General features: G+C 39.0%; 1 long non-coding RNA gene across 2 annotated transcripts in view; it reads left to right on the plus strand.

The window, feature by feature from the left end:
• LOC112545153 (uncharacterized) overlaps positions 1-27790 on the plus strand; it is a 57804-nt gene that overhangs the window by 21672 nt on the left and 8342 nt on the right. For both annotated transcript variants that reach the window (XR_012904083.1, XR_012904084.1), the window contains exon 3: positions 25819-25886. This is a non-coding gene — a long non-coding RNA (uncharacterized LOC112545153). The remainder of the gene's footprint in view (positions 1-25818; positions 25887-27790) is intronic.

Below are 27790 nucleotides of genomic sequence, written 5' to 3' on the forward strand. Positions count from 1 at the left end.
AAAAGCCATGACCTTTTTTGGAGTCTTACAGTGACTTTACAGACTATTTGCAGCTTCATCCCACAGATGGCAAATATTGGAAGCGCATGCTCTGTTTCTAGCACCAAAGCTGTTGCTAGACAGTAGGTGGGAAAGTTGAGAAAAGAGTGTAACAACAATTTTCTACCAGACAAGTGATATCAGGAATGGCTTGCTGCTAGTTACTGAAGAATGCAACGATTCAAAAGTTGAAAGTGAGTCTGAGTCCTCCGTCAACTGTGAACTTGAAAATTTTGAATTTCTGTTTGCAATGGTTGTGTGGTATGAAATTATGTTAACCATAAATACAGCGAGCAGGACACTTCAATCCAGGGAAATGCAGTTTGATGTGGCAGTTTGATTGCACACATCAAAGGACTAATTGTCTTTCTGTGGAAATAGAGGAACACTAGATTTACCTCAGCCAAGAACACCGCAACAGAGCTAGTCTCTCAAATGGACATTGAACCTAAATTTAGAGAATAACATGTGAAATGAATGAGTGGTGAGGAGGAGCCAGAGAATTTGCTTGAGAAAGTATTTGAAACCAGTTACTTTCTGGTCATCATGAATCAGATACAGATTACATGATTCAAACAAATGCAAGAGTACGTTGAGAATTTTGGCTTCCTAAATGATGTGAAGAAAATGCCAGAAAATGATAAAAAAATAAGTGGTGCATAGATTGGGCACTGCGTGTCTGATGAAGAATCTCAGTATACCAATGGAGAGGAACTTTTTTCAGATCTTTTCTATGAGAATTCATCCGTGAGGTAACAAATATGTCAAGCCCTTCAGTTTCTTAAATCACTTAATGGTGTCTTCACAAACACATCAATAGCATGCAGGATTTTGCTGACAATCCCAATCACTGTAGCTTCAGGGGAGTGAAGATTTTCCAAATTAAAAATGATTAAGAACTACCGAAAGAAAACTATGTCTCAAGAGATGCTGGGTGAATTTGCCATTCTGTCCATTGAGAAGGAAATAGCATCAAACCTGGATTACCACGGTCTGATAGCAGAGTTTGCTGCAAGGAATTCTAGGAAGATGGATTTCAGAATGTAAACAGCATGATACTGATCATGATCAGTGATTTTTTCAAAATTATGTGAACTTCATTATAATTATACATAAGAGCTACTGCGTTGTATAATTATGCTATAATTATACATCTGGGCACTAGCAATATATAATCTGCAGCTGTCCTTGAAGTTCACTGTAACCAGATTTCATCTGTGTAAAAAATGTTAAGGGCAACTGTCGGGGGGCCCCCCCCTTGACGGAGGTTGCCACCCCCATCTGAGGCATCATCCAACCAACTGGGGCTTTGGCCCAAAGCGTGATGCCCCCTTTTAGGGGAAATACGGCCTCCCGGCCTAGTCCACAGTTTACAGGCCCAGAGGCCTAGTCCACAGTTCAGTGTCTGTTACCCTGGTCCCCACTCGTCGGGGTCTCGGGCAGCAGGGTAGGGGGGCCCGGGCCCTCCCTGTTCACCGGGCCCCGACCCAGGGCCCTAGTAGTGGCGGGCGGTTCCCACCACTGGCTCGGCAGGGGCTCCTCCCCGCAACGCCCCGACCCCTCAGGGGCTTCTACAGCTCCCTGCCCTGGGTCGCTTCCTACCCCCTGCTCTCGGCCCGGCGCCGTCCCACCTGTTGGCGTCGGTCGACTGGCTGGACTGGTACTTTCCCTGGCAGCCTCAGAGTTGGCAGAGTCCGGTGCTCGGGTCACGGGGGGTCGGTCGGCGGCTCCGGCGTTGGGGCCGAGCCCGGCTGAGGCCCGTCAGCAGCGCGCTCAGCTCCCTTGGCGACTCCCTCTCTGGCCAGTGGTTGCTAGCTCCAGCTCAGGTCGCAGTCTGCCCCTTCTGAGCAGGCCAGCAGCCTTTTATCTCTCTGCTCCCCTCGGAGCATGCCCAGTAGGGCTGTGGGGGTGAGGCTCTCTCCGCCCCCGGCACCAGGTAGTTTCCTTGGGCTTGAGTGTGGGGCGAGGCTGCCCTGTCACAGCAACCCATATGAGTTGTTTTGTGGTAGGCCCCACACCTGACTAGGGATGTCCCTGTGTGACTGCATGTGTCATGGGAAGCCACTCGATTGGATTCTGAATGAATACAGGCTGGTGATTGCATGGGCAGGGATTCATGACCAGACTTATCCAGCCATGGGTAAAGTATTCACAATTGATTTACTTTTTGGAAGATGTTTGGCTTTTTGGCTTCCTCCTTAATTGTAATAATGGAGAGGGAAGGGAGGAAAAGAAAAATGTATTTGAGAAGTGGGTGGTGCTAAATAGATTGTGAATAAATTATCTGCATTAGTTGTAACAAGATACAAACCTTATATATGTCCATAACCTTCCATCATCAAAAGTAAGCTAATGAGTAATTTTTTACACAGTATATGCCTGACTGTGAAAGTGAATGTACAAAATACAGCTCAGAAATAAATTCCTTTCACGTTCATTGGCAGTATGTATTTTATAAGATGAATGTATATAAAATAAACCCCATACCAAATACTTTTACTAGGCTGGATATTAGTGATTTTCTTTAGTACATCCAGATGGTAATAATAAACCATATTCACTTTTACACTGCTATAAAGAACAGTTACAGATTATTTTTGTTTAAATGCCTTCAACTATCATTTGATGAATGATAACACTGATGAAATTAAGAAGGAATCTCAATCATCAGCCTCTTCATTACAAACTATCTAATACACTTTATTTCATGTAATTACAGGTTGTGTTCACACTGTCAGCACCACAGGGTCACAGGATTAAAATGAACCACTGTGATTCTGAATATTTAAAATGTTACGGTATTACTCCATTACAGAAGTCAGACTAAGTACTGAAAGGTGTATATAGTGGCCTTAAATCAAGCTGTTTGAATAAATAAAGACCTATTCATAATTCCTTGTAGAACTGTCAGGTAAACTTCTATAGCTTTTTCCGTCTTGGTGAAATTCCTCTCTATCCCAAAGCCTCTGCACCAAGTCGGAATGAAGTATTGCATAAATCTTGTGTCGGCCTTCTGCACGGAGATGAATTTCATCATTTTAAACTATCAACTAGCTGTGCAAACATTCATGAATTAAACTACTCAGGACACACCTGGGAAGTGTTATCTCTGTTTGAAACATACAGGAAAAAAAAGGAACAGAAACTTTTAAGGTATGGTTCTAGGCTGAAGAGCAAAGTCACTGTTTGAAAATGATGCTTTCTTACAGTATAAATCTGATCCCTGCCTATATAGCCATATTGGATGACTTCAGTGACAAAAATCAGGTTTTTTTCCTACCTTTCATACCTGTTCATCTTATAGAACCAACCCAGATACTTGACAGGGAGCTGGGGGTGCTCTTGAGCATCATGAATGCAATCGTTTACTCAGTTCCCATTATTCAAACCTATACAAATCTAGTCATGGCAATGATGTCGCATGGGTGTTACTGATGGCATAGTCTTATCTGCAGAAGAGTGATTACTGGTAGCAGTACAAGAAAAGGACAGATCCCAGGAAAAATCTGCAGAACTGACAGTTAAAGCAATAAGCAACATCTTTCTACTGACTACCATTCATATGGAAATAATAGAGGAAAATAAACCTGGAACTCACAACATCATAGTTGCAGTGTCAGAGCAGAACTGTGCTTTGTGTGGGTTACCCAAGGCGATCCAGAAACTTTGTGGTAGATCTAGGATTAGAAACCCAGTTTCCTGATTCCCGTTGACGTAATTTTTTATTCATCTTCCCTAACAGTATCTGGGGTTAGGGGTACCCTTGCTTTATAAAGACATGGTATTTCTTTGTTAGGGTCATCTGGTTCTTGAAAATAATATATCAGGCAGCAATATCTTCCCAGTGCCTGACTATGAACAGATATTTTTAAAATTTAATTTCAAGATATGCACTGTATTTAAAAAAAATCCGCAGCAGAGATTGTCTCAGTGAAAATGTTTGTTATTGAGTTTAGATAGGAAATTGAAATGTTTTAAGAAATTTGCCTAGATGTGTTGCGAAATCCAGGTACATAATTCAAACCGAAATATCTTTTTCTTCCAAAACAATGAATCATAGTTCTGAAAACTTGACACAACTCCAAAATAGATTTAAGTACTTTAACTAATGAAGAATTGTGTCATGGAGAGAGTGTTGAACTTACTGTTTGCAACGTGTAATTGTGCTTCTTGTTTTAATGGAGAACTCGATGAATAGTAAATCTAACAGATATCAACACAATTTGAAAACAAAGTTCATAGTGCATGTATTACTTAACTGCCAAATTTTTTCAGCATATGCATGACTTTCTTTTCTCAGATGAAAAGAAAATGACTTGAGTTACCAGCTGTGTGCAGCACATGGAAAACTGTAATTTGACTGTGTGATAATCATTGCTTCAAAATCTGTTTCCAATTACGGGCAAGTCCCACGTCGGCTGCTGAATATGTCCCAGCTGTATAGTTCATAGTATAGAAATGGTATATTGCATAATATAAAAAGGATACTAAACAAAACTGGGTGTGAAAAGATGGATAATTGCCTAGATATTTCAGCTCTCTAACATTAGAATTAAGAACACAATATAAGGATCTCTCATTCTAAAATTTTCAGTGCCAACACTGATATGAAGTTCCTGGGGTCTTGTTCAGAAACTTTGCCTTGATAATGTACCTCACTTTCATTATTTTTTATATATTTGTTTTAAAGTAATTCCTCCAGGTCCTATCCAAAATGAAGGTCCCATTGTGCTGAGCATGGTACAAACACATAGTAAAAGATAAAAACAATGACTAATCCTGTGGCACCTTAAAGACTAACAAAAATGTATAGAATCATAAGCCTTCATGGGAAAAACCCACTTTATCAGATGATAAACTGGATAATCACTGGAAAAGTGATTTTCCCCTTCCAACTCATCTGATGAAGCAGATTTATCACATAAACGTTCTTGATGCTATATATTTTTGTTAGTCTCAAAGGTGCCACAGGACTACTCATCTGAGGAAGTGGGTTTTGCCCATGAAAGAGCATGATAAATTACATATTTGGAGTCAAAGTATCTTTTATCACATTTTGGTGCCATCTATACAGTGACTTCCCTTATTCCTCTTAGGAGCAGGACAACTAGCGCCAATGGGAGTACTCTCTCAGTTCATATTAGCGTATCTTCACTGGATCTGCTCACTTGAACCTCGGACGATAATAGAAGATCAATGCTGCCACAGTCGATCTTCCACAGACATGGCCTAAGGTGCTATAAGGCTACTCATAGTTTCTTTAAAGTTACAGACTAACATGGCTACCCTTCTGAAACCCTGCCCCAAAAATCTTACAAGATAGACAAGATATACAAAAGTCAGGAGAAAGAAACCTTACCTCTATTTTAAAGATGGAAACTGAGACACAAATAAATAAAATAACCTGACAATGTCATTCGAGAAATCTGTATTGGAGCACAAGAACCTAGATTTTTCTGAGTATTATTGAGTGCTGTAATCATAGAGGGTATGTCTAGACTACATGTCTCCGTCGACGGAGCCATGTAGATGAGCTTTCTAGACATAGGGAAATGAAGTGGCGATTTAAATAATTGCCACTTCATTTACATCAAAATGTGCCGATCAGCAGTTTGGCGGCACAGCACGGTAGTCTGGACACTCTGCGGTCGACAACGGAAGCCTTTGTCGACTGCCCCATTATGCCTCGTGGAATGAGGTTTACCGGGGCGGTCAACAAAGGCTTCAGTTGTTGACCGTTGAGCGTCCAGACTACTGCGCTGGGCCACCAAACAGCTGATCGGCACAGCGCAGTGGCCATTTTGATGTAAATGAAGTGGCGATTATTTAAATCGCCGCTTCATTTCCCTTTTTCGAGTACACAAATCTACATGGCTCTATCAACATACCCAGACGTACCCAGAGTGTCCAGCTGTCCCGATAAAATCAGGACTGTCCCAATATTTAGGTATTAGTTTCGTATCCCAACCAAATGTCAGTCAGGACACCATTTGTCCCAATATTTTGGGATGAGCAGGCCCCAAGCGTTTACATGGGGTCCCAAAGGCACTTACATGTGGTGCACTCCAGCCAGGGAAGTGGCTGGCAGGAGCCTGTGGTTGGGCAGCCTTTAGGTACGAGAGGGGCCTCCTCTTATTATACCCACCTCATGTGCAAGCTCCATGTCTCCCATTGGCTGGAAACCATGCCAATAGGAGCTACACAACTAGCGCTTGAAGGTACAGACAGTTCGCAAAGCCCCCTGTAATCCCTGATCCTAGAAACCAGAAGGACCTGTCAATCGCTTCCCAGTTAGCTGCCCCAGGTAAGTGACGCCAGGACCCCCAGTCCACCCTGCCTCTGACAAGTCCCTCTGGCTCTTGGGGAGAGGGCAGTGCATGCTGCCTGCTCCTGCAAACCCTGCACCCACAGCTCCCATTAGCATGGTTCCAGCCAATGGGAGCTGCAGAGCTCACCCTTGTGACACACAGAATGTTGAGACCACCCTGGCTGCTCTGACTCTTGTAGCTATAGACCTCCAAGCCTCAGCAGGGCCATTGAGTGCAGCCAGGGCAGGGGCTGGGAGCAGGATATGAGGGAGGCAAGGGCACCATTTAGGGAAGACAGGGGGGCTAAAGCCCTTCGTAGTGGGATGCTACTTGCTCTTCTTCCCATTCCCCTCATTACCAGGGAGTGAGGGGAAAGTACACAGCTTGTGTGCATAATCATAAGACTATTCTTCATTCCTCACTGCTGAAGTGTAAAGTGGATTGTTCACAGAAAGAAAATAATGAATCGATGGTGCTGTTGGCTATAGCCAGCTAATTTTCATAATACTTTCAGGCCCACATTTTCCAACGTAGCTGCTATTCTGAGTGCCTCAACTCTTGGTGTTTGATATAACATATATGCTAATACCTAAAATCAGTGGTCTGTTCTGAAAATTTTGGCCTCCGATTATTTGCAACAAATACGTACTTCTCACTTTATTATGAGAAGCATGAAGTACCAGAAATTATTGTTGATTTCAGCAACTCATGGGATCAAGTCTCAAAAGTCCAGACAGAGGGGGAAACTCACGCTGAAGTTTTCAAGCCAAAAGTCAATTGAAATCAACAACCAGAAAGTTTAATTAGAAACTAAAATTAGGCAATAGGGAAAGGACAGTAATGAAAATTGGGAAGGAGATTCAGAGAATACATAGGAAGACTGCAAAGAGTTTCAAGAATATTGGAGGCAGAGTGATAAGGGTTAAATTTAAAGGCAAAAAATGTGGCTAGGGCACAGGAACATAGGAAATACAGGGTGAGCATGGAGTTAAAATATAGGTAAAGGGCCTTAAAATAGCGTTGCATATTTTTCTTCCCTTCTTCATAAGTAAGTTATTTAAATTTAAAGCTCATTAGTGTAGTAACCGTCTAAGGTCCCAGATCCCTCAAACAGTTTTCTTTCTGTCAGAAGTCCCATTATGGCAGGGCTGGGTAAAATGCAGCCTGGGAGCTGGACCCAGCCCATGGACTACATGGATGTGTCTAGACTACAGAGTTTTGTCGACAAAAGTGGACTTTTGTCGACAAAACTATACCTGCGTCCACACTACCGCTGAATTCTGTCGACATAACGTCGACATAACGTCGACAGAACGTCGACAGAACTCAGCAGTTTTGTCGACGTATGTAAACCACATTTTACGAGGAATAACACCTTCTGTCGACAGAGTTTCTGTCGACAGAAGGTGTTATTGAATGGAAACTGTCCTTTGCATCCAGACTACCATGTCGACAAAAGCAGCTTGCTTTGTCGACAGAACTCAATGAAGTCTGGACGCGCTTTGTCGACAGAGGGTTTGTCGACAGTATTTGTCGACAAAACTTCTGTCGACAGAAGCCTGTAGTCGAGACGTACCCCATCTGTCCACTTTCTATTTATAACCTGCTGGCTGTGCCACCGAATTTCCAGGCGATGACTCAAGCATCAGTATCCTATTTAAATGGCTCCCAGCTCCCAATTAGCACTGTTCCACAAGGGGCCACAGCCACAAGCCCTTTAAACAGCCGCTGCAACCCCAGGTGGCTACTAGGCAATGCAGTAGCAGTGCGACCGAGAGCTGCAAGCCCTTTGCTGTGTTTTTAATTCATAGTCTCCGGTCCCAGACAACTCTGGGGGAAGACTAGTCTTTAGCCACCCTTTTCACCCCAGACTCTGCTCTTTTCATGGAATTATAGAATATTAAACTGGAAGGGACCTTGAGAGATCATCAAGTCCAGTCCCCTGTTCTCATGTCAGGTTGAAGAACTATCTAGATCATCCCTGACAGATGTCTGTCTAGCCTGCTCTTAAATATCTCCAGTGATGGAGATTCAACAACCTCCTTAGGCAATTTATTCCAGTGTGTAACCACCCTGACAATTAGGAACTTTTCTCTAATATCCAAACTAAATCTCCCTTGCTGCAGTTTAAGCCCATTGCTTCTTGTCCTATCCTCAGAGGCCAAGGAGAACAATTTCCCCTGCTCCTCCTTGTGGCACCCTTTTAGATACCTGAAAACCGCTATCATGTCCTCTCTCAGTTTTCTCTTTTCCAAACTAAACAAGCCCAATTCCTTCAGTCTTCCCTCATAGATCATGTTTTCCAGACCTTTAATCATTCTTGGTGCTCTTCTCTGGACCATCTCCAATTTCTCCACATCTTTCTTGAAATGTGGTGCCAAGAACTGGACACAATACTCCAACTGAGGCCTAATCCATGCAGAGTAGAACAGAAGAATGGCTTCTCATATCTTGCTCAGAACACTCCTGTTAATGCATCCCAGAATCATGTTTGCTTTTTTTGCAACAATGTCACACTGTTGACTCATATTTAGCTTGTAGTCCACTGTGAACCCTACATCTCTTTCTGGAATATATCTCTTTCTGGAAGGACAGTACTCCTTCCTAGACTGTCACTTCCCATTCTGTATGTGTGAAATAGATTGTTCCTTTCTAAGTGGATTACTTTGGATTTTTCCTTATTAAAGTTCATCCTGTTTACCTCAGATCATTTCTTGAGTTTTGAATTATAACCCTATCTTCTCCAAAGCAGTTGCAACCCCTCTCAGCTTGGTATCATCTACAATTTTAATAAGCATGGGGGAGGGAAGTAGGAGCCGGCCTGTGACCATGTACTAAAATTCAATGTGCCCCCTGCCCCCCCCCCCCCGAGAAAATTATTGCCTACCCTTGCATTATGGCCTAATTTTCTGTATGTAAAGCACCTAATTCATTGTTCTGAATCCTTCCTGCACCATCAAATGTTGCTTAGTACACACACAGGGCTATGCCATCCCTATCTATCCTGAGAGAGAGATAAATTGTTATAAATTCACTCAATTTAATACTTTTTTATTCTTCTGAGGCATTTGCTTTTGAAGCATTTAGATGTCTGTCTGTACCTAGTGGATTTCCAGCTTTCACATTCACGTGTTAAGGTGAAAATGACACCATTTGGGTCTATATAAATAGTGAGTAATAATAACATGTCAGAGGGAACTTTGCTTATTTAAGGATTGTAGGAGCACTCCCTATAAAACACAGTCAAAGCAAAATGAGCCAGACAGAGCAAACAACTTAAGGCAGGCCAAGGATATTGTCCACTTCAAATTTAATCATTTGTAATAGGGCATGGTCCACCTCTACCTGAAATGACACACAGGAATATGAACTTAATTGGCCAAATCCTGCACTACCATAGCCCTGTGTAATTTCTCTACGGATGATAGAAATTTGGCTTTGTGGATATATTCATCATTCTTTAGTATTTGCTGAAGAGAATTTTTATGATGTGACTCAAAACTGACTCATCCAGGCTAGATTTACTCTTATGGAGACACAGAAAATAATAAACATTTCAATATAAATCTAAGCCAGTCTGCTGATGGTGATAAGTGATTAAGTATCGTAATAGTGGCTGATGGCAATAGGTTTGTCTTTGTAATTGTCAGCAGGAGCACAAGTAAAAAAAAGTTTCAGGACTCTCCCTTTTTTTAGGGATTATAAGAGTTATTTCTGAATTAACACTGTATTAGGCATGTATGAACACACTATAATTGATTTCAGTATTTCCAATTGCCTCTGTTGGCAAATATTAAAATTAAAGTTTATCCATAAAATTTATGTTATGGAAACAATAGCATTTAACCATAAGTAAGATTTTTTTTTTTTACTTGGAAGAAACAACTTGTAAAATATCATATTATAGTTCTGTACACAATGAATACCGATGCCATTATTGAGAATTCTTCAGATAATGAATCCAATTAAAAAAATACATGCCAATGGAGTAAATAGATGGACTAAATAGGTTTTTTTTCACATGCTAACCTGGCAGCTATAATAATTATTAGATTTGTGATGTAAATAAGAACTCTTTATGTGCACTATTCTATGTTTGCCTTATTTAAGATGGTTCATCTCTTACTGAAAATCTAGGCAAAGAGTGTATCTGAGAGACCATTTATTTTGAAATGATGGTCTCATACCTGCTCTCTTTGCCCCCAGTCAGTTTTTGGTAGGACTTAAATAGAAAAGTGGTATTTAACAATCTCTCATGTTTTATTTACATTAAATTACCAGTTGCCAATCTGGTTGCTAATTCTCTCCACAAACTCCACCCTCGCTCTCCCTTCCTCCCCCCCAGTTACATGTAACTCCCACGGAAGCCAAAGGTGAATTATTCATATCCTGTACTGGCATTTTGGGTTCAGTGATGAGCTGCCAAATTTATAGCAAGAAGAATCTTCAGTGATTATCCTCATTAGCTGTTGATACATGTCCCTTCTCTAGTAAGGCAAATATAACCCTGTAAACATGAGAACCTGTCCCTAAAATTCTGAGATGGTCTGGGGGAGCAAATGTTTTGCAAGAATAGCCATCTCTAGTCCACCAGGATGATACCACTTTGTGAAGCTCTGGCCTCAGGATGTGGGGGAGGTTTAGTGAAATCATTTTTTGAGCTACACCCCATACTTATCTGCCTTTTTGCGTAAGATATATGTGAATGCAGAGAGAGAAAGGTTAGAACATTATGCCTTATCTCCCAGCCTTCTGCTGTAGAAGTGGAATTCAGCTGCATGTTCCTCTTTTCTTTGGTTTATGTTGGTTTATTTTAGTTAACATTTTCAAGGCCCTTCACAAGAAAGAAGGCCAGAAGCTTGACTTTAAAACCAAAACCAAACAGAAAATAGATTGGATTTCATGGCACCCAATGGCAGTCTCAACAAGAAGGAGCTCATGCAGGTTCATAAGTGATCAGATTCTGGAATTATTACTGTGCAATTGGACATTCTTCTGACATATTGGCAAGATGTTTGCTGGTAGAAAACAGAGAGACCTGAGGAGGAGATCTGCTATAAATGAGCAAGTTAGGTCAGTTCTTCAATGCATCATTTATATAACCAGTAATCCAAATGCCCCATAAGCCTGGAATTATTACCATATTATCAGTACATAAAATGTATGTTCTCTTCCACTAGCATTATCCCAGCATTCTAGCTACATACTGGTTTCCTTCATGTTTTTCATTCCAGTGTTTTCCTCCTAAAAATATTTTTTGTATTGAATTCAGGAGAAATCATACTCTTCATTTATGTCTGAGATCTTTCATGTAGCTCTCTGTAGTCCCACAGTTACTCTCAGGTCAGGGATACATACTAGGGTCCCACGTGGAAACCTTGTTATATTGTGTGGGGAAAAGTCCCACTTCAAGGCTCTGAGGCAACTGAACTTTTGTGGCACTTGTTCTGTCTTGGAAGCACAGAGCCTTAGCAACAAACCAGAATGCATCCCAGAACATCAGCAAATGACCGGCAGAGTCATAATTCTCTTTGCTCCTAAGAACCCTCTGTAGCCTGCCTTTCTGCTTCTGACAGTAAAGCACACAATAATCACAAAGCCCCAGGATAGACAACTAATACTTTTTTAAAAAATTCAAGTCAAATCTGTACAAACAAGTCTTTTGAGAACATTTCTCCCATTTTTCTGTTTTGTGAATCTCTTCCACATTCAGGCTAGGAGCTGAAGTGACAAAATATTGGGAAATCAATGGGAGTTTATGCTGAAGTGCCTGAAATCTCCCTTGAAAGCCTGTTCCGGCATGATTTCTAGTCCAACTACTCAGATCTGTGAGGTCTAAGTATGAGTTTATCCAAACTGAATCTCCCAACCTTCTCAAGTTCAGCTTTCACTAGCTGAGATACATATTATGTTGCTGGCTCGCTTGTGGTCAAAAGCAAAAGTAATCTCTTCCTTCCTCTCATATCTGCAGTCCATCTGTAGAGTAAACCTCATCTCACTGGTAGATCACAAGGTTCACCTATAAATTGAGAATCTTCTGCAGTAAGTGCTCATTCTGCACATTGAAACATCCTTTGAAGGAAGGATAAGATAAAATTGAAATGTGAATATATTTTCAAGAATTCATCTGAAACAGAGTGCTGGACAACGGCCACTGGGCCTACACGTTGGTCACTCCAGCACCAACTAAATACTATAGAAAGATCTTGGTAAGGAAAATTGTTCCTAACTGGTGAGTGAAGGAGAACTGGAAAGCTAATTAAGCCACTAGGCAGTGGATACAAAAAGGCGCAGGAAGGAGGAAGTAGATGGAGAGAAATTGTTTTGTCCTGCTTGCCTCAGGATCTGAAGGCTCCCCGAAACTGTAGGAGTAAGATTGTATAGTGTACAAAGGTGGTGGGAACCAACATCATAAATAAACTGCACTGGGTGTTTTACCAGTGTAAATGTCTCTTTACTGTTTGTGAACTTGGCAGAGACTGGCGCCAGAGGGCCCTGCCACAGCATCATCATTTTCAGAAGCACTGGATAAGAACTATTTGTTCCATCATCATTCAAGCAAGCAACACTTAGAATGATTGTCATTTATTTTTAAAAAGAGCAAGGCTCTAAGAGGTCAAATCTAAAAGGAAGCATTGAGCAGAAAAACAGGAAATAAGTATGCAAATTTATTTTTTGGTCCTTCAAAATTGGAAACAAACAAAAAAAATCCTAATTAAAATAAGCAGCCTTCTCATCCACCCATTTCTCTGTGACTGTATTTTTAGCTTTTTCTTTCATTGTGTTACTGTTGCCATCATTTGATTGGCCTCATGATCTTTTGATATATCTTATTAAAGCCACAAGGGCCTTGTTCATAAAATATTTTATTCAAGCAAGTTTCTTGCAAATGCTGTTATCTTTACAAGTGTGGAATATGTTTGTATATGGATGATGGTTTGTAGTTCATTTAATCACATTTCCATTAAGTAGAAGTAGGAACCTCTTGGTTACCCAAAGAATGAATAATTCCAGTGGGGAATTGTATGAAAAGGAGAAGCTAAGGTAGAAGATATACATATTCAGTAAACAAAACAAAACAAACAAAAACCCACAAGATTTTCAAACCCCATACCACAGACCCAGATTGGGATTAAATTGCATACAGCTAATATGATTCATGAATTAATTTACTTAGCTACTGAAAAGAAGATACTAGATTTGTTCTAGCTCCAGCTATAAACTCTAGCCAGTGCTTTGGAGGAATGTGAAATCCCACATTATTCAAATGGCAAATTATATAATGTCATAGATTCCTTTCTGACACCAATATCAAAGAGCAGAGGCCATGATGTCTAATATTTGATTATTCCTATTTTATCAATTATATGTACCCTCTTAAAGTGCAATCACCAATAAGTCATGTAAAAAATTCTTTTGTATGGCATAATCAATAGAATTACAGCATCGCATGACCAATGAGAGTGAGAGATGAACATGCCAAGAATACATTGTGTGTAAATAAACAACTGGGCTCACAAACAAAAGAGTATTCATTTATGAATATAGCCCTGCACCTAGGTACCTGAGAAGGAGGACTTTCTAACTTGTAAATAATGAAGTTTAAAGGATTCATTGGTTTCATACAGATATGGTCGGCATCCAAAACTATAGATATTCAGCAAAACTTCTCAGGTCTGATTCTGATTTCATCTGATCAAAGAATCATAATATTTTATATTGAATATATATTTAATTTGTTGAGAAACCAAGAAACATGTTTTACCAGAAACTTGAACACTAATTTTTTTTTTGAAAGATCTGTTTCCTACATTACTTCACTGGTGTTAGTCTTGACACCAGTGGATGTGGATGCATTGGAGAGGGTCCAGCACAGGGCAACCAAAATGGTTAGAGGGCTGGAGGAGATGACCTCTGAGGAGAGGCTGAGGGATTTGGGTTTCTTTAGGCTGAAGAAGAGAAGAGTGAGGGGGGATTTGATAGCAGCCTTCAACTTCCTGAAGGGAAGTTCCAGAGAGGATGGAGAAAGTCTGTTCACAGTAGTGATGGATGGCAGAACAAGGAACAATGGTCTCAAGTTACAGTGGGGGAGGTCTAGGTTGGATATTAGGAAAAATCACTAGGAGGGTGGTGAAGTACTGGCATGGGGTACCTAGGGAGGTGGTAGAATCTCCATCCCTAGAGGTTTTTAAGTTTCAGCTTGACAAAGCCCTGGCTGGGTTGATTTACTTGGGATTGGTCCTGCCTTGGGACTTGATGACTCCCTGAAGTCTCTTCCAGCTCTATGATTCTATGATTGATTTCCAACAGTGTAAAAATGAGAACAAGTCCCTGAATTCACAAAATTGGGATGTGTATCCCTTCAGTTGGAATTTGGAAAGATAATTCTGGCTCCTGACAGAACTAAGCCATATAGGAGTGAAATTTAAAAATAATAATACATTAATTGCTTCACATCTCACAAATTTGAGTCACATCTAGGCTGTGTTGTTTTTTCAGATACATTTTGGGTGATTCCTGTTGTATCTGATAGTTTGCCCATCTTCTTTATTGCGTACAATAAAATATAATTTATTTATTCATATGCCAGTTAAATTAAATTCACAGCCAGAAGACGATTGGTGTTACCGCAGTACTGGATCATTCTTCGTCAAAAATGCTGTTGCTTAAAAACCTCACATCTAAATTTTTCCCTCAATGTACTACCTAAATTTAGATCACAACCTCTTCAGAGGATAGTCCATGTCTTTATTTTCTGTAATGAGCCTAACACACTTTAGGTTTTCTATAGCTAACGGATATGTTCAGTTCTGGTCACATTTTTTAAAAAAGGATGATGAAAAACTTGAGCATGTGCAGGGAAGAGCCACAAAAATTATGTGAGGGCTGGAAAATGTGATTAGAGTGACAGACATACAGTGGCATGATTCGCTTACCAAAATGGATCCTGAGATGTAACTTGATTTATGTATCTATCTTTGGGGGGGGTAGGGGAAAATGCCAGGTACTTATATCAATAATCCAGATAATTTCCCAATAATTCATCACAAGACCATTCATTGTAAAAACCAAAATAAATGTTTGTAGTATCCTATACTCTATCCGGGAATAAAATTATGTCCTTGTCTTCCTTTTCATACAATAGTACAGTCCTAAATCAAAACTAATCCAAAAGCATGTACCTGGACATAAATATCTGCATAAGTACTTGCCATATAAATATTGTTTTGTAAAAACCCTATATTAATCAGTATCTCAAAGGCTAAAATTCTTTCTCTGTTCTTATGCAATAATTAAGAAGAAAGTTATGGTTCAAGGTACACATTTTTTAATAAAGTGATTTATAATAGTCAAGGGCTCAATTCCAACCTTAGAGGTAAAACTACATATGGACATGTACAGGAATTGCCCTTAACATTTTTCAGTTTTGTGTTTGATAACTAGATAATATTCAGTATTTGTACAGGAATAACTAGTAAGCACTGCAGATAGTGAGGTAATGTTTAATTATCTAAAGCTGTTGAATATGTTTAAGGGCAACCACTACATCTTGTAAAATCAGCCCCAAGTAAATATGATGTACGATGGCTGATTTTACAGTACATTCATACCCACATATGAGAGCTAGGCAGAGCGGTGATATTCATTATTTCTGTAGAACTTGAATCTGGAGATACTGGTGTTGTAGTGGTTTAGTTCCCTCACTCCTCACTTGATCTGTGTTCATACCCTGGACATTAATGAAAATGAGTAGTTGTATGTTATCATTCATATTTCCATTTATCCATTTCATAAACCCATCAAGGGACTGGGCATGATAGTTATATCCTGCTTGAGAGAGGTCTCAGGCTGGAACAACAGAGGAGTTGCAGATCATCATGTACTGTGGGTGAAATTAGGTGAGGGTTAGCATGAAGCTTATAAGATGTATTTGGAGGTATTATGTGGGATTCAAGTGATGCATAGACCTTGTATTATCCCTCTGCACTGGGGTGAATATCACCCTCATAGATCCGTATAGGAAAAGTTTGCTCACACTGACCCATGCTATGCCTACTTCAAAAGAATGCTACTAGTCCTTTTATTTTCACAGGCACTAACACTGACTTTCAAATTAAGAACAAAAATAGATCTTTTCCTCCTTTTTACTGATTATCTTATGCTACAGTTGTTATGATTTTTACTTCTGTTTCTAGATTTTCAACAGCACTGAATTAAAAAAGGTATCATGATCCATAACTGCTGTTAGAAAATTTGACAGTAGTTTCACAATATCCTTGCCTTTAAAACCCAATACAGCCTTATCAAACAAACATGGTAGGAAATTCAAATAAATATTTACCCACTACATTAAACATCAGCCACTTTTCAAAGCATATTACAATGCAAGCCATATTGCCATATAACCACAGTACTGTGATTTGACCATGAAGCTGTTACCATCTGGTCGTGTGTGTGTATGTGTGTATGTGCCCGCGTGCGCGCGCGCGCACACACACACACACACACTCACGTGAAAGAGAGAGAGAGAGATAAGGAGAATTACAATGCATCATCTGCTCAGGTCACTCAGTGTCTTGCAAGTTTAATCAGGCTTTCTTCATCCTCCATTACACTCATTAGGCCTTGTTAGGTTAGTGCTCAGTGTTGATCTGTATCTTGGTCAAGGCAATTGTTGCTGATTAACTATAATTACCAGTAATGGTCCCAACTTGCTTTCAGCAGGATGATGCCATAATTTTGTACAGGCTTTGTGCTGCAGTGAACAGTTCCAATCTGCTAGCCATTTACTTGCTTACTTACTGTTTTGAGCCAACAAGTTGTTTCTTGTGTGGACCCATCCCCTCATCCATGTGTGTCCCAGCCATAAACATCCTGCTTTACCTCAGGCAGATGAAAGACGAAGAAAATGAGGAAAGAAAAATTAGAAAGAAATTAAACAGCAACAGGAAAAAAATCCTTAAAAGGTGGCTCTGAATAACAAAGCAGTTTGATTTTTATGCAAGTGAATGCTAACAAAGGAATCTATTCCTTGCTTCTAATGCCTATAGATAAGTGCATTACTGCAATTCACAGAAAGAAATTGTGAAAAATGTCGTGTATACATAGTCCATTCCTGAAATGCTTGCTCATGAGAATAGTTCTTATTCAGATCCACAGTCCATTGATCTCAGTCAGATTCCACTCATGAGTAGAGCTCCTCATGAGTAGGAGTTTGCAAGGATTATAATCCACTGTTTCGGCTCTGACCATTGCACAAAATATTTTTTATGCAAATGTTATTTGAAAAGATTCTACACCTGATTTTCCACCCGGCCTTATCAACGCCTTTGTGTGTGTGTGTGTGTGTGTGTGTGTGTGTGTGTGTGTGTGTGTATGTATATATATATATATGTATATATATATATAAATAAAATAAATTATGGACACAAATGCAAGTTTGTTTCTGCAATTATTTGTATGAAAACTTAAATTCATTTAAAGGTTTTAAGTCCTGATTTGCTATTACCACTAATTAGGATTCCAGGCAATATTAATTATGACAAATAATCAGAGTTGTTGACTCAAGTCCCACAACTTGAACTCGAGTCCGACTTAAGTCGCCTAGGTGACTTGACTTGAGACTCGACTTGGGTTCTTTGTTTGTGACTTGAGACTCAACTTGAGACTTGCTAATTTTGTTAAATCGGCTTGGTGAAAAAATTGTCTGAAAATGTCAATATCGATGGCTTGTACAAAAGTGACTTGACATTTTTTAAATTAAGACTCGAGACTCGACTTGAGACTTGAACTGTAGTGATTTGAGACTCGACTTGGACTTGACAATGATGACTTGAAGACAACACTACAAATAATTATCATTATGAAGCTGAATATCAGTCATTTACACGTACACGCCATAGGCCGCAAAACCATGGTCATGTTTAAAAAATCTAACCCTTTTAGTACAAAGCCTATTAGCATAATGTGCCAAACTTTCAAAATGGATAACACATAAATCTATGCATAAAAATGAGAGAACTACACATCTGTTTTTGCTATTAGTTGTTTTCTGTTATGGTTGTACAATCATACCCAGGGATTCACTCACACTGTCCCATTGTGCTTGGTGCTGTATATACACATTGGGGACATAGTCCAGTAATGAACAGTCATGTTAAGGCAAGCAATTGTATTCTGGTAACCTGAGAACCTAAGCACTCTTTGAAGTCAGTCTAGTGCTGGAATTCTTAGAGACTGGAGCAGACTGCTGCAGCTTCCCTAATAGAGCATTAATCCTCTTGCTGTATGTGTGCTTGAATTTATTTCCACAAGACACCCCAGACCTTGACCTCGAAGTGCATATAATTTACGAACGGAAGAACTATATGATGAATGGAAGACAGTTGTATAATTAAATATGCACAATTGTATTGTTTCTGAATACTTATTAAACAAATCAACAAACAACCAAAAAATAAGAGAAAATGCTTTTTAAATTGAAAAGTCAAGCACTTGTCAGTTAGGAAATGCCAAATTTACACTTGCTGACAAGCAATTCTGTCCCTGGGTGTGGCCATCATGTACACTGAAAAATAGTATGTAATTAAAGATTTTATCATGATGCATACACACAAGGTAGCAGAATTAAGGTTTCACAAGCAGTCATACATACTTGTCCTAATTTACTAGTGCTTTACTTTGCAACTTAACTTTTTTTAATAGAATGCATTTTCCTAGATTTTCCTAATTTTTTAATTAAAAAGTATATATGTGCAACAGTAACAACCCCTCAAGTTGTTCTTAATTTCTTGACAAATTTAACTTTCTATTTGGCACTTGCTGTCTAGTCATGTGAATACATCCTAGGGCATAATTTGGCTCTTAGTTTTCAAGTTACCTAATTGCATTGAAACAGCCTTCTTTTCCTAAGAGAACAGTGGCAAATATATGTAGAAAAGTCACTATTTTCAAAGATATTACATTTTTACCCTGACTAAGCTTCACATTTGGCTTTCACCATTATGAGACAAGGCACCGAAACATAAAACAGTCACACACAAAGAGTTAGATTCACGAGTACATTTCAGCTTCTTTACACTCATCTGCCAACACTAAAGAGACATAAAACTGTTTAACTATTCAGTTAAGCCTAGTTTACAGCTATTTTGTGTTGCCAGAATGGTGCAAATCAGCTGGAGGATATTGGTGTGGACCTTGCTCAAGATTTACAGACCATGTGATAAACTGCGCACACGTTTAGCTGCCTCACCTGCACTCTGCCCACTAATCCATCTCCAGAGACTTATTTTAACATTTCAAACTCCTTAACAGCTTTAAACAGATGTTGTTTTTTAAAAAAAAAAAAAAATCCACCTGCCAGAGAAATGTTTCTTTGTTCTCTTACCAAATGTGAAATCTTTCCTAACAAATTACCCTTGCCTCAGGACTGGATGAGCAAAAGTCAGTCTTTCACTAGTATTAGCTTTTATACACCCCTAACTACTAATGTTTAATAGTTAATTGACTCTCATTTCATTAGAGTCAGAAAAGGAGGATTATAACATCAGCAAGTTGCTTATAGGTGTGAAAGGCCCACATTTCATTTTTTTCAGGTAGAAGAAAACTATTTTACATCATTTTTAGAGATTTGTATGGCTCCTGAATTCTGGGTGGGCATATTTATATTTAATAATACCTTCTTTAAAAGGTAGAGATACAAAAACAGTTCTAATATTTTTTCCAAAAGGTTTGTAAATTATTTTTATCTGTAACATAAATGGCACATACAAAGTATATGATAGCATAATATAGTACAGATGTTTTATTAATTTGTCTTGGATGACTTCAGTCACTCATGTTTGCTTTTCCAACTATGAATAATGCACCAATCCAAAATTCACAGTGAAAAAGCATCTTATAACACTATAACATCATATCTGTATTTATATCTATTATCTTCATCTTGAAAACAGTTAAACACATGCATAACTTTATACACTTGCATAGTCACACAGAAGGCAATGGGAATATTCACATGCATAAAGTTACATACTTGCTTAAGTACTTGCAAAATCATATTTATGTATGTTGTGTAATACTTGCATATATTTACATTCCATCTTGCATAGAATATTGTTACATAGTTTTACTTATATACCAAGTGCATTAATTTGTTGTTGAATTGACATGGAAAGCATTGCAATCTAGAAGCAAAAAACAATCAATAGAATTTTTAAAATAAAATTATGTTAAGGATAGCTTAAATAGTAAATGTGTTCAGATTACAGTGATCAAAGCACAGTCTTTCATTTCTGGCCCATATTTAAAATATGTTGGAAACAATTTTAAAAAGGATTTGTATTTAATTTCTGTATTAAATCTCATACTCACTAAGCTTTTTTCCCAGGTTATAGAAGGAAATGGAAATTGCTGGCCAGGAAATCATGTCTCAGAAAGATCACATCCTTGTCACAATTTGTCTTTAGGCAATCCATCTTTCAAATGAAAAGTAAAAACGGAGGTCCTGATCACTTGTGGTCAAAATTACCATTTGTGGTGAACCTTTTCAAGGAAAGGGTTATTAGCCCCCAAGGTGTTGGTTAAATTCCACCCTGAGTTATTACATGTTGTCTCTCTAATGTCCCAATATAGTTGGATTCTGTATTTTTACTTCCTGTCCTAAACAGTTGTATGGTGGTGGCATTTGCTCTGAAAAAGTTGTCATTTTCCATCGCCAAAGTTACATACCTTCTCCTCCCCAAGCCTCTTTTATTTAATCTTGTCATCTTCTAGCTGACTTTGTACCAATATTTCAAGCTACAGAATATATAAGGTACTAACTCATGGGAAAGAATACAAGGATTTAGTTTCATCTCTCTTCTCCAGGGCCTATATCATTCTTAAGAGTTGCTTCTTTTCTATCCATGTGACTTTCTACACACAGCCAAGCAAAGATTTATAGAGAGTAGGAGTAAGCAGTATGGATTTCAGTGACCCAGATTCCCATCTGAATTACAGCCTTTAGAGAAAATGGAGGTTCAAGTATATGAATTCAAACAGAAAAAGAAGGTCCCAAACAGACTATTTGTAAACACTCTCCATAGCATTCTTCTAGAATGTGAAAAGCGTTATTATTTTTGTTTGTTTTTTCTGTCAAAAAAAGATGTTTATTTGGATTATAAGCAAAAGATATTCATTCTTTTTTCATCAGTTCAGAAAACTAACTTACTGAGAGAAAAGATGTGCATTATTTTTGCTTTTTCTCCGATACCATATTGCATGACTGACCTACTGAGCACATTTTGCTATCCATTTCAGCTGACCTTTCTAGTTCTTATTTGCCCTTACTTGTATTTAATAGCCATAGCAGTATTTTTTTTTTCTTTCTAGCATTGATTGACAGTGGAATATTCTGGCTAATAGCTACAGAGTCAAACCACAGACCTAGACACTGTACAGACTGTACATCCCTTGGAGTTTGCCAGCAGACTGTTCTTTGTGAAATACTACCAAGTAATTATGAATTCTGGAATAACACTTTCTTGGCTATTTCTAACATTAATGTGGAGTACATTTATTAGGTCTTCTCTTGCCATTAGAAATGGAGACTTTTATGCAAGCATTTTGTGTGCCGTACAATGCATGTAAAATAAGTGCTTTCATTTACTAATCCATTGTATGCCTTGCATGAATATAGGGCCCCATGTGGGAATAACCTAATCAAAGAGGTGGAAAGTGCATGGATTTCCAATTCTTCCATCACAGTTTGGGGTTTGCTCTGCTATTATTATATTATAGCAGGGGCACTTCCTCTGTTACAAGAGACATTACACTCTTCTCTCTAGAAAGCCCTCTAGCCTCCAGCTCCCTTGCCTTCCTCTGACAGTCTAGCTCCCGTGAAAGCTCTTGGTGCCAAGGATCCTGCAACCGTCATTGCCCTCAGCACCCTGTATGGTTCAGAAGGGATAAATCTTGTGGACTCTCCAGTAACTTGTGAGGCTTCACCCCAGAGGTTTGTTTGGAAGACAGAACCAATGCACATGCTTAGCAGATTTGCTAGGGTAAGGAAAGGGAAGGGGGGACATGTGGTAATAGTAGCCATTCCAGACCCACATTCTATCCTTATCACCACCACCAAGATACCAGCAAGTGCACAGGCATACATGCCCCGTAGCTATTGACTTAGTAATTGCAAGGCTTGATTAGTTTACAAATATGATATGAATACTTGATATTCTTGACCTGTGTTTTATATTTATTAGCTAACTAGAAGATTTACTTGGCATTGCTCTGGTCCTTACCTCAATTTTTATTTTTTGGAAAATAATACGAAATGAAAACGTGCATGCTACTTTTAAATCATTGCTCCGGGGTTGGGATGGGTTCAGTATACTGGCTGCTCTGGGGAAAGAAGAGTATCCAGGCTTCTCTCACCACAGCAGCTTGGAGCCAGCTGAGAAGCACCTCTCCATAGCTGCTGCAGCTCCAGTGGGCACAGCTGGGGGAAAGGAGAAGGGGTGCATGATCCCAGCTGTGGCAGGTCCAGGTTTGTCTGTCCCCTGCATTCCCCAGCCACAGTAAGAACTGCAGCAAACTCTGCACTTTCCCCTCTCTCCATGACAAAGGGCAACAACCATCAATGTTCCTATACAAATGGAGAAGGATTTACATAACCCCCTGCCTTCCCTAAAGGGCTCCTGGAAGCTGGGAGGCCTCAGGGCTGGGTCAATCTCCAATTGGAGGGGGGCAGCCAGACCCTTTCTCCTGCCTGGTGATTCTGTCTCTTTTCTGTATGGTTATGAGACGCAATCCCATTCCAGGCACATCCTACTTTTCTGGCACAATCAAACCCTTAAGCTGCTTTAAGTTAGGATAAGAGGAAGCTGTATACCCAATTTGGTGGTCCTAGCTCTTACCATTTAGAAGGAGTTATTGAACAGACAGACAAACTCTCTCAAATATATAGTAGTTGTCTGTAAAGTATTGTGAAGATGGAAAGTGCTATAGAAGTAGTGAGTAACTTTAGTGATAATAATAGTAGTGTTACAGCTGATTAAAAACCTACAATAGAAAATAGATGGAAATGCCAATATTAATTGAAACACAGAAGTTACTTTCATGAATTGATACAATTCTGTGCCTAAAAACTCAGTTTTTGCTCAGAAAAACACCCCAATTCTTCACAGGTGTAATTCTTCTGACCACTTCCTACATATTTTACCATTGTTGCAATGTTATACAGAATTCAAAATACATAATGTGATTTGCAAAACAAATAAGGTGAGAAAACTAAAATCTGAAAAACATACAGCTCCTTTCCAGTGCAACCTAATCCTTTCCCCATTTGAAGTCAATGGGAAAAAATCTTGCCCCTTAAATGGTAATTATTAGCCCTATAATTATTCATTTTGCTCCAAGAATTCTTATTTTGGTTCCCGTTCAATGCCTACTTTACATGTACAGTATTGCTTTAGTTTTAAATTTTTCATTGTGTATGTATGTGTTGTTGGAAATTATTAATAACATGAAATATTGTGGAAAACATTCAGACTACTCTTGAATATTAGGGAACTTTAAGATAGGCAAAATTAACTTAAAATGTACTTATAATAATTATAATATCTAATGTCTAATTTTTACAAGTCAGTGGGGGAAAAACATTCTCCCAGTCAGGTGACCTCCTTATAATCTTCCTGTATGCCCTTGTTCTAGTAGGCCTAGATCTGTCACTAGTCCTATAAATAGCAGTAGCTGTAGCAATAAAAAGACACAAAACAGAAAGTCATTTATCAAGCAGGTACTGCCATCTAGTGTCACAAATGAATTTTGTATCCAATTCTTTGACACACATACTGCCCCCCATCCATTTTAAATGTAATAAAAGCAAAAGTTCTGGGAACTAACAATACCTCATTTTCACATACACACATTCACCCACACATATATGTACATATAAAATATATGTGGGCAAACACAACAAAAATCTTTTGAAAGGGATTCACAAAGGTATTTAGACATCGAACTCCCACCTATTTGTGCATGTGATATAAGAATTTATATTGACCACAAAGGCACTTCTTAGTCCTTTGTGTTCACCTTCTGTAAAATTAAATGTTTTTGGTTATTTAAATGTGTATGTTCAAGTAGAAATGGAATTTGGAATCTTGTCATATGAATATTTATACTAACAATGTTTGATCATTGTTTCAAGGAACAGATACAGTTTTATTTGACTGCTATAACCACTTACAGTTAACAAAGAGATCTGAAACAGTGGTTATCAAATATTCACAGAGAAGTATTAGTGACCAGTCCTTTTAAATTATTTTAAACAATGCATCAGGTAATTTTGAATAATGAACAAACTTATGAAAGTTACAGTCCATGCAATGATAAACCACTAACAAACAAAATGAACTGATCACACAAATGAATTATTTTTTTAATTACTTGCAGTAGAAATGATGTATAAAACCCTCTCAAGTTGTTGATCTTTGGATCTGCTCAGTATTGTAAAAGGCATACTCCATGAACAACAGGAATCCTTCAGAAAAAGATAACCATATTTATTGTAATTTTTAATATGATTTTGATTACTTTATGGTCTTTCTATTATGTGTAATAACCTTTTCTTAGACATATTATTTGTCACAAAGGCCACTTCAAGTCATTTAAAAAAGTAGTTGTATAAAAATTAATATGAATAGAAATGTTTTAATGATTGTCTTTTAATTAACTGAAAAGAACATTTTAGTTGAACTGAAACATTTACCTGTAGTGCTTCCAGTCCAAATCCATGAGCTATTGTGTTAGTGCTTGAGAACCATAACAACTAATAGAAACAGAATTTACAAGACCAGTGCATTTTCCTTGTCCTAGCTGAATGAAAAAGAAAAAGTTAATCAACAGCATAAATTGTGGAATATATATTCTTTTATATTTATTAAAATATAAAATATAGGTTTAATATTCTCTTAGTAGCACAGTCGATAACATTTGAATTTTATTTTTTAAAATATATGATTTGTAACACAATTCTGGGTCTTAAAGTGTACATGCAAAGACACTCACGTATCTAACTTTGAGGTGACGCATCTTACACCTGTACAAGTAATGAAAATTGGCTAAGACCTGGTTTCCCCTAACAGATTTACATCAAGATTTTCTCACATCTTCATCTCTAATATCCTGCTTTCCCTGTCTCCAATGAGAGGGGGAAAAAGGTTTTTGCCCCAATACTTAAATCAACCTCCTCTCTTCCTATTGTAAATAATGAGCTAAAATCATATTTTGGAATAGAGGGATATATGAACCTGTAAGCATTGTCCAGCATAACAATTTAGAATTAGGAACCAGTTTTATAAGGGTCTGTTTACTCTCTCATCACTTATTTTTACTTTAGTTTGCAGTGTAGGTGTAGCATTTAGCTTTCCGAATGTTCTGGAACAGTGATGTGGTCTCACTTTGACCTTTTTTCTCTTCTTTCCAGCATACGTGCTAGGAAGCATGCAAGACTAGTAACCAGCAAAAGGTCATAGAGGAAGTTCTTGAACAAAGGTGGGTTAAGTGGGGGAAGGGGAAACAGAAAGGATGGAATGAGTCAGTGTGACACAGTTGTCCAGCTGGAAACCACAGCGAGGTCTTCCACTATACTGCATGAGCTTCTTAAAAGCAAAATCCAGACAAAGTCTATCTCTCTATAAATCTTTTCCCCTTTCCATTACTAGTTGGGTATTGTTGGCTCTAAGCCACCTGATTTTACTATGATTTATTAACTGCTATGCATTATATATGAGAGTCAGGTTTACTGAAGAGTTACCCTTATGGTCAATGTTGCATACAAATCAGCTACTGTTAGAGAGGTTTATGGCATCTTTTTATGTTGCTAGGAGTTCTGTTAGGTAGTGTTAGAATTTGTGACTTGTAAAATGAACACACACACACACAGGAAGAGAGCGAGAATCCTCATTTGTTTCACATGGTCTGTAGCAGCACATGGAGTCTATCTTTTTTTAACAATAGTGATAGCCCTGCTTGATCTAGAAACAAAAGAATAAACACAAGAAGTCCTAAAAATCTGAGCACATAGCAGTTGAAGACATTGAACCTTGGCTACTCTGGTGCAAGCAGCTTAAAAAGTCACAGAAGCAGCCATCTCTTACGCAGAACACAAATATGTCAAAGAAGGAAACACACGTAAAGGACAATATGTCCTTTTTCATGGAGGCAGTCTGGAATAATATTACATCCCATCTGAGATAAACTGGTGCCAATAAAAGTGTCAAGTTCTGCTGTCTTTCCTCAGGCAAATCTCTCATTGACTGCAGTGGGAATTTTTCCTGGGTGTGGGCTATGGATTTTGGCTTTACGTTAAATTATTGATAGAAATGTAGCCGTGTTAGTCTGGGGTAGCTGAAGCAAAATGCAGGACAATGTAGCACTTTAAAGACTAACAAGATGGTTTATTAGATGATGAGCTTTCATGGGCCAGACCCACTTCCTCAGATCAAATAGTGGAAGAAAATAGTCACAACCATATATACCTGAGGATACAATAAAAAAAATGAACACATATGAGAAGGACAAATCACATTTCAGAACAGGAGGGGTATGCGGGGGAGAGGGGAGGAAGGAAGGTAAGTGTCTGTGAATTGATGATATTAGAGGTGGGGAGAGTGGGATGTCTGTGAGCTAATAGTATTAGAGGTGGAAGCTATCTTGGTAATGGGTAAGATAGTTTGAGTGTTTGTTCATTCCTTCTCGGAGAGTGTCGAATTTTAACATGAATGACAGTTCAGAGGATTCCCTTTCAAGTGCAGATGTAAAAGGTCTTTGTAGCAGAATGCAGGTGGTTAAGTCATTGAGAGAGTGTCCTTTCTGGTTAAAATGGCAAGAAACTGTTTTTTCTTTGTGATCTTGTCTGATATCTGTTTTGTGGGCATTAATCCTTTGGCGAAGTGTCTGAGATGTTTGTCCAATGTACATAGCAGATGGACACCTTCGGCACATGATAGCATAAATTATATTTCTGGATGCGCAGGAATATGTGTTCTTGATCTTAAAACTTACTTGGTTAGGTCCAATAATGGTATCAGCAGAATGAATATGTGGACAAAGCTGGCAACGGGGTTTGTTGCAAGGGAAGGTACCAGGGTTGGTATTAGTGTGGTATGTCCTGTGGTTGTTGGTAAGAATCATGAGGTTAGGTGGTTGTCTATAGGAGACTATGGGTCTGTCTCCCAGAGCCTCTTGGAGTATGGCAGTGGTCCCCAACGCGGTGCCCGCGGGCGCCATGGCGCCCGCCGGGGCATTTGTAGGCGCTCGCCGACAACCCGGGCTGGCCCCGCCCCCCCGGCACGCGGCGCACTGGAGGCACCGGCCCCAAGCGCGCGACACGCACCGGCACCTGGTGCGCGGCGCTCGGGCGGCCCCAGCCCTGGGACACATGCGGGCGCGTGGCG

Source organism: Pelodiscus sinensis, chromosome 5, assembly GCF_049634645.1.
Source record: "Pelodiscus sinensis isolate JC-2024 chromosome 5, ASM4963464v1, whole genome shotgun sequence".
NCBI lineage: Eukaryota > Metazoa > Chordata > Testudines > Trionychidae > Pelodiscus > Pelodiscus sinensis.